The sequence below is a fragment of the Haliotis rubra genome, unplaced genomic scaffold, assembly GCF_003918875.1.
Source record: "Haliotis rubra isolate DU_JTF1 unplaced genomic scaffold, ASM391887v1 Scf95, whole genome shotgun sequence".
NCBI classification, from domain to species: Eukaryota; Metazoa; Mollusca; class Gastropoda; order Lepetellida; family Haliotidae; genus Haliotis; species Haliotis rubra.
Window position 1 is genome coordinate 1,606,802 of NW_025767690.1, and position 8,675 is coordinate 1,615,476.

At 40.0% G+C, this 8,675-nt stretch overlaps 1 pseudogene; it reads left to right on the forward strand.

Moving 5' to 3' along the window:
* Positions 1-2,587: 2,587 nt before the first annotated feature.
* On the forward strand, positions 2,588-8,072 carry LOC124264921 (annotated as a pseudogene).
* The last annotated feature ends 603 nt before the right edge of the window (positions 8,073-8,675 follow it).

Genomic DNA, 8,675 nt, shown 5'->3' on the forward strand with positions numbered 1-8,675 from the left:
TACATGTCTTCGAAGTATTAATACAAGTATATTAAGCTATACTTGTCTTCGGAGTATTAATACAAGTATATTGAGCTATACATGTCTTCGGAGTATTAATACAAGTATATTGAGCTATACATGTGTCTTCGGAGTATTAATACAAGTGTATTGAGCTATACATGTCTTCGAAGTATTAATACAAGTATATTCAGCTATACATGTCTTCGGAGTATTAATACAAGTATATTAAGCTATACATGTCTTCGGAGTATTAATGGGGCGGTGGGGTAGCCTAGTGGTTAAAGCGTTCGCTCGTCACGCCGAAGACCCGGTTCGATTCCCCACATTCCCCAATGTGTGAAGGGCAATGTGTCCCCCGCCGTGATATTGCTGGAATATTGCTAAAAGCGGCGTAAAATCATACTCACTCACTCACTCACTCGGAGTATTAATACAAGTATATTGAGCTATACATGTCTTCGGAGTATTAATACAAGTGTATTGAGCTATACATGTCTTCGAAGTATTAATACAAGTATATTAAGCTATACTTGTCTTCGGAGTATGAATACAAGTATTTTGAGCTATACATGTCTTCGAAGTATTAATACAAGTATATTGAGCTATACATGTCTTCGGAGTATTAATACAAGTATATTAAGCTATACATGTCTTCGGAGTATTAATGGGGCGGTGGGGTAGCCTAGTGGTTAAAGCGTTCGCTCGTCACGCCGAAGACCCGGGTTCGATTCCCCACATGGGTACAATGTGTGAAGGGCTTCTGGTGTCCCCCGCCGTGATATTGCTGGAATATTGCTAAAAGCGGCGTAAAATCATACTCACTCACTCACTCACTCGGAGTATTAATACAAGTATATTGAGCTATACATGTCTTCGGAGTATTAATACAAGTGTATTGAGCTATACATGTCTTCGAAGTATTAATACAAGTATATTGAGCTATACATGTCTTCGGAGTATTAATACAAGCGTATTGAGCTATACATGTCTTCGAAGTATTAATACAAGTATATTCAGCTATACATGTCTTCGGAGTATTAATACAAGTATATTAAGCTATACATGTCTTCGGAGTATTAATACAAGTATATTAAGCTATACATGTCTTCAGAGTATTAATACAAGTATACTGAGCTATACATGTCTTCGGAGTAATTATACAACTAAAATATAACAAGCTAATTATACAAGTTTATTAGGCTATACATGTCCTCTGTGTAATTATGCGAGTATATTAAGCTATACATATCTTCAGAGTATTAATACAAGTATATTCACCTATGCTTGTCTTCAGAGTAGACGATTATACAACTAAAATATAATAAGGTAATTATACAAGTTTATTAGGCTATACATGTCCTCTGTGTAATTATGCGAGTATATCAAGCTATACATATCTTCAGAGTATTAGTACAAGTATATTCACCTATGCTTGTCTTCAGAGTAGACGATTATACAACTAAAATATAACAAGCTAATTATACAAGTATATTAAGCTAGAAATGTCCTCACTGTAATTATAGCCAGGCATGTCTTCTGTATACAAGCATATTGACGTTGCAATTGGGTATCTCTTTTCTTTATTGTAGAAAATAGAAGTGTATAATGCTTTATGTCGCGTTAGTGACATGATGCAACTATGTTAAGTTTAGTGTAAGTAAATAGTCTCTACATCTTTCCAGGGTTATTATGCCACAACACAGACAGCCAATCACCCGTGATAACTATGCTCATGTATAAATGCATTCGCATTTTGCATAATACAACACGAACTCACAGAAAACCTGAATGACATATTTATACTTCAGATACCTCGGCCATCTTTGAATGGAGGTAATTACGGGAATAACCTGAAACATGACACATTTCTTCTTCAAAACTACTCCTTCATCTCAAAGAGGAACGTGATCCCAGCAATAACCAGAAACACATGGCATCATTCGACTTCAAATAAACCCCCCGTCCCCCAAACCCAAAAAAGGAACGCGAACACGGAAACCACCTGAAATACTCGGTGGAAAGATGCTCTGTCTCTCTCATCCCCCAAATAAATAATACTCGGTGGAAAGATGCTCTGTCTCTCTCATCCCCCAAATAAATAAATAAATAAATAAATAAATAAATAAATAAATAAATAAATAAATAAATAAATAAATAAATAAATAAATAAATAAATAAATAAATAAATAAATAAATAAATAAATAAATAAATAAATAAATAAATAAATAAATAAATAAATAAATAAATAAATAAATAAATAAACCATTGTAGATCTCTATCTTACAGTACAGGAAATCCCGGACAGCATCACGTTTCCTTCTTGTTTTTTAAAACAGACTATATCTTTATCCCAAGTTTATCTCACTAAGAAATATGGCCAGTAGGCGTCCCTGTGACCTGTATTGAAGCAGTATCGGCAACATGCTGTTGGATTTACCTAGTTCGCTACACTGACATCGTGGCATTGACGGTCATAGGCTGGTTCGTGCATTAGAAATGGTTTCGATTCTCCGCATGTTTTGCGGGCGGATGCCAATGTACACTGGTGTTACTTTGGGATTTATGGTTGGCTTTTTACTAGCCATGATCGGTCAGACAGCTCCAGGTATACTCTTTGGTTTCCGTACGGATCATGGTGGACGGGATCTGCATGATCAGTTGGGAAAGCATTTGGCCGGACATCAAGTTGATGAAGTCAAGTTTGAAGACGAACACCTGCATCACGGTAGGTCCAAACTGAGTTTTGGTCAGCTGACCACTACGTCACATGTGTAATATGTTTTCAAAAGTTTAACTGCTCGATGCCAGACGGACATAATTGTCCCTCCTCACCAACCCTCACTTTGAAATACATAATAATTCAATAAACATCATGTGTATACATATACTTACACAAATGGTCTTTGTCACAATACAAAGTGTCTGGGTGAAATCGACCAAATGAATTCGGTGTGAAAACGACAGCTTTTCTCGGAAAACATCACGTTTTGAAATGTGACCAAAGCAAAATTCAGATTTTACATTGCGTAACATTTCTCCTAATTTGAGAGATCCAATTATCCATTCGTTTCGTAAATCGTCTTAGTACTTTTAGCATATACATGGGAAAAGTATCGTAGCAGGGATTTGGGAACTGATAACAGTGAGTGAGTGAGTTTGGTTTTGGGCCGCCTTTAGCAATAATCCAGCAATATCACGACGGGGAACACCGGAAATGGGTTTCACACATTGTACCCACGTGGGGAATCGAACCCGGCTCTTCAGAGTGACGAGCGAACGCTTTAACCTACTACCCCACCGCCCATTTGTTATTGAGGATAGTCAAGACTGGGTAGGACAATTAAAATCAGAAAATGCATTTTTTGGGTTGATGAATCGTTAACATACACATTTTTAACGCTTCAAGGCGACCTTGAACATTGTAACCATTTACAACGGCCATTTTCAGCAAGAATCACATGTCGTTCTATGAATCGTCGTGGTATAAACAGCATACTGTATTGTACCTTGTTGTGAAATGTTGACACAACTAGCAGCAGCTGCTAAAATATTGTTTGGCATTATTAAGGAAAGATGGTGAAACACAAATGAAATATTCAACACGAATGTCTCTGTCAATATAAATAACATAACCTGAAGCGAATTCAAGCCTTCTGTGTGCTAAAGTTAAAAAAACAAACGGAAACAGTAGACCAAAGCCAAAATGCAGCTTGTATTGTTACATGTATAACCTTGTACATTATCAAGTCACCTCTATCTTGTAACATGTGTCTAACATGTGAAATAATCTTGGACAAAACAGGACGTTCAATAAACTCACTACATATATTTATGAATTCTGATACTCGCTTCAGTCTTTAACCTATTGAAAATAGACCCATTGCATTGATTTGGTCAACACGTCAACACAAACTGTGAAAGTTTCTGTCTTCCCTGACGCGGTGACTGAAGCAACATCACGCACAACGACCACGGTATTTATTGGCATTTCTGACTATTTTCTTGGCGTTAGAGTAAAAAAACATGAACCATTAAAATAGTAAAAATAACCAAAACTGAGCAGATCGTCAGAATGTTTCTTGCTACTTCCCTCACACATTTATGTAAAAACGATCCCTGAACCAACGATAGTTTCCGCGCTTAGGCAAAACTAAACCTCAATCAAACCGTTAGCAGTTTCCGTTTAAATAGACACCTTTATACATACATTTACGTTTTCTACAATTCTGCGTACTTTCATAGGTACTGTAGATCGGGCGGTGCCGCGCGAGCGCAATTCCGGATGAGATCTTTAACAACCCATGCTTGTCGTTAAAGTCGACTAACGGGGTCTGGTTGTCAGGTTGACAAATGGCATCGTACCAAACCGCTCCCAAGGAAGTGATCTGTAACCGTAATAGCTGTACCTTGACCTTGTTCAGATTATCTTGGATGTGAATGCAGGTCAGATGTTGTCTATGTGTGTTCCATGTTGTATACACGTTGGAAGACCTCAAACCACCTACAGGAAATGCGAGCTGAGTTTGAACCGTCTTCTATTTTTATCTTCGGTTGCTTTTCTCAGATGATGACGCAATCGCCAAGTCACTCTTTGAGAAGGAGCGCGTGCTGTGCTGGATAATGACGTCACCACAGAACCTAGAGCAAAGAGCACGTGTAGTTCGCGATACGTGGGCTAAACGTTGCAACAAGGTTATTTTCATCAGTTCCACAACAGATCCGAAGTTTCCAACAGTTGGCTTAAAGATCGCTGAAGGCCGAGAGCATCTAACAGCCAAAACAATGCTAGCCTTTCGTTATATTTACGAGAAACATTTTAACGACGCTGATTGGTTCATGAAGGCTGACGATGATACCTATGTTATATTAGAGAACCTCCGATACTTCTTAACATCGCAGAAGAAGACGGAACCTGTATATTTTGGACACCATTTTTTGAGACAATTGTCAAACAGGGTTACTACAGCGGTGGAGGGGGGTATGTACTGAGTAAGGAGGCGTTGAAAAGATACGGACAGAAAGTCACGACCCAAAAGTATGTCAACAAGATGGCGGCGCTGAGGACGCAGAGTTCGGCAAATGTATGGAGAATCTGGGGGTGAGGACAGTCAACTCTACAGACGCCCTGGGGAGAAGCAGGTTCCACTGTTTCGACCCTCAGACCCACCTGTTTGGAGTCTACCCTGATTGGTTCAAAACTATTGATGCCAATGGGGCCAAAAAGGTAACGTACAACAAATTCATCAAGATTTGTCAATGTTGGTCATACCATCACAGACAGTCAGTACATGGGATGTTGGGTACAGTCATACCATCACAGACAGTCAGTACATGAGATGTTGGGTACAGTCATACCATCACAGACAGTCAGTACATGGGATGTTGGGTACAGTCATACTATCACAGACAGTCAGTACATGGGATGTTGGGTACAGTCATACCATCTGAGGCAGTCAGTACATGGGATGTTGGGTGGAGTCATACCATCACAGACAGTGTGAACATTGGATGTTGGGTACAGTCATACCATCACAGACAGTCAGTACATGGGATGTTGGGTGCAGTCATACCATCACAGACAGTGTGTACATGGGATGTTGGGTGCTATCATACCATCACAGACAGTCAGTACATGGGATGGTGGGTGCTATCATACCATCACAGACAGTGAGTACATGGGATGTTGGGTGCTCTCATACCATCACAGACAGTCAGTACATGGGATGTTGGGTACAGTCATACCATCACAGACAGTACATGGGATGTTGGGTACAGTCATACCATCACAGACAGTCAGTACATGGGATGATGGGTACAGTCATACCATCACAGACAGTCAGTACATGAGATGTTGGGTACAGTCATACCATCACAGACAGTCAGTACATGGGATGTTGGGTACAGTCATACTATCACAGACAGTCAGTACATGGGATGTTGGGTACAGTCATACCATCTCAGACAGTCAGTACATGGGATGTTGGGTGGAGTCATACCATCACAGACAGTGTGAACATTGGATGTTGGGTACAGTCATACCATCACAGACAGTCAGTACATGGGATGTTGGGTGCAGTCATACCATCACAGATAGTGTGAACATTGGATGTTGGGTGCAGTCATACCATCACAGACAGTCAGTATGTGGGATGTTGGGTACAGTCATACCATCACAGACAGTCAGTACATGGGATGTTGGGTACAATCATACCATCACAGACAGTCAGTACATGAGATGTTGGGTACAATCATACCATCACAGACAGTCAGTATGTGGGATGTTGGGTACTATCATACCATCACAGACAGTCAGTACATGGGATGTTGGGTACAGACAGTCATACACATCTCAGACAGTCAGTACATGAGATGTTGGGTACAATCATACCATCACAGACAGTCAGTACATGGGATGTTGGGTGCTATCATACCATCACAGACAGTCAGTACATGGGATGTTGGGTACAATCATACCATCACAGACAGTCAGTACATGGGATGTTGGGTACTATCATACCATCACAGACAGTCAGTACATGAGATGTTGGGTACAATCATACCATCACAGACAGACAGTACATGGGATGTTGGGTACAGTCATACCATCACAGACAGTCAGTACATGGGATGTTGGGTACAGTCATACCATCACAGACAGTCAGTATGTGGGATGTTGGGTGCTATCATACCATCACAGACAGTCAGTACATGGGATGTTGGGTACAGTCATACCATCACAGACAGTCAGTACATGGGATGTTGGGTACAGTCATACCATCACAGACAGTCAGTATGTGGGATGTTGGGTGCTATCATACCATCTCAGACAGTGAGTACATGGGATGTTGGGTGCTATCATACCATCACAGACAGTCAGTACATGGGATGTTGTGTACAGTCATACCATCACAGACACTGAATCTAATATGCAGTCTTACATTGTAGTCATATCATGCAGACCGTCATACCGTCAGATTGCGGGTATGTCTGCAATTTCACAATATAGACAGACATTACACTGGATATAGCCTTCAGGCAATCCATCACAGACAGTCAGATTCTTTGACATAATGTCATTACAGATAGCAGTACAAAGGATGGCATAACAGCATAGGGGGTATGACCTACAGCTGCACCTTGGTACTGTGGGCGCAGCCTCTGCATCACGGATGGTTGATAAAACACTGTATGGTTGATAAAACACTGTATGGTTGATAAAACCACTGTATGGTTGATAAAACACTGTATGGTTGATAAAAACACTGTATGGTTGATAAAACACTGTATGGTTGATAAAACACTGTATGCTTGATAAAACACTGTATGGTTGATAAAACACTGTATGGTTGATAAAACACTGTATGGTTGATAAAACACTGTATGGTTGATAAAACACTGTATGGTTGATAAAAACACTGTATGGTTGATAAAACACTGTATGGTTGATAAAATACTGTAATCAGGGCTCCATGCCTGAAAGGCAGGAGACCTATTGTAATCGTTTGGATTATCATTTATTGTTCCGCCGTATCTTGTTCCATTCATAGCTCAAAAACGAGTGCTTAGAATATCTGCAAAAAAGTCACCAAGGTACCCACAGTGCTGAAGATGTTACCGCAAAATTGCCAGGGCTCAAAATTAATTTTAAATATTCAATTTCAATAGCAATAATTTTCAGTATTTATTTTAACTTTTATTTCAGGGCACAGAGAGCATCTCCGACTATGCCATATCTTTCCACTACGTGTCGCCAGTGCAGATGTACACAATGGAGTTCTACACCTACCACTTACGACCGTATGGTATATTGTCCAGAAACCAACACATCAACCAACGTACGTAGGACATTCTGAACTCAAGAGGTTCAGCGTACCTGTGGAATAGGCTGAGCTGTTGGATTATGTACACTGTTTGTGTACAGAGAGCACAACTACTTTCGGGACTAAAATATCACTCGGCTAGACTAATGCCTCGATCAGCACTTGCAGGAATCCATATTTAACTAGATTAGTTCACGTGACTGTAACATGACTCAATTCAACCGGCAGCTGTCCAGATCCTCGCATAGCTATACAGCCTCTCAGGCGCTTGCAACGCAAGAAACGGACATCAAGGAATATATTGTCACTGACGGGGCCGTAGCCCTATACAAAAGGAAAGGGATGTAACGATGTTAATATACCAAGTTCGTTTCACTTCGAATCCAACAATGTTCCCTGTATGTACCCCCATTCGTTACCACTCGCCTCATTCCGTAACCTCAAAGAAGACTCGTCCCCGTCTCGATGCTTGTTATGTGCGAAAATACGACAAACCAATCAGAACGCGCGTAATGATTGTGTGCTTTGATAAAACTAACCCCGAATATTTAAATCGGTTATTGTTTAGAAAATCATGAAAAATATATATCGTCATATTGAAAGTTCAAAGAACCCAGCTAACAGAATTTTGTCGCCTCATGTGAATTTTTTATAAGGATAATGCCATGGTCGGTGAGAGGTTCAAATACACCCACATGCGTTTGTTTACACAACGGCTCTCCTATTTTCAATCGAGTGTTTTCTCGGACGATTTCCGGGCATGTATTGGATAATCTTCGTGCGCTTCTGGCATTTTAAGTTAATATAATTATAAATAGCCATGTGTTGCAAAACAATATATAACTAATCAA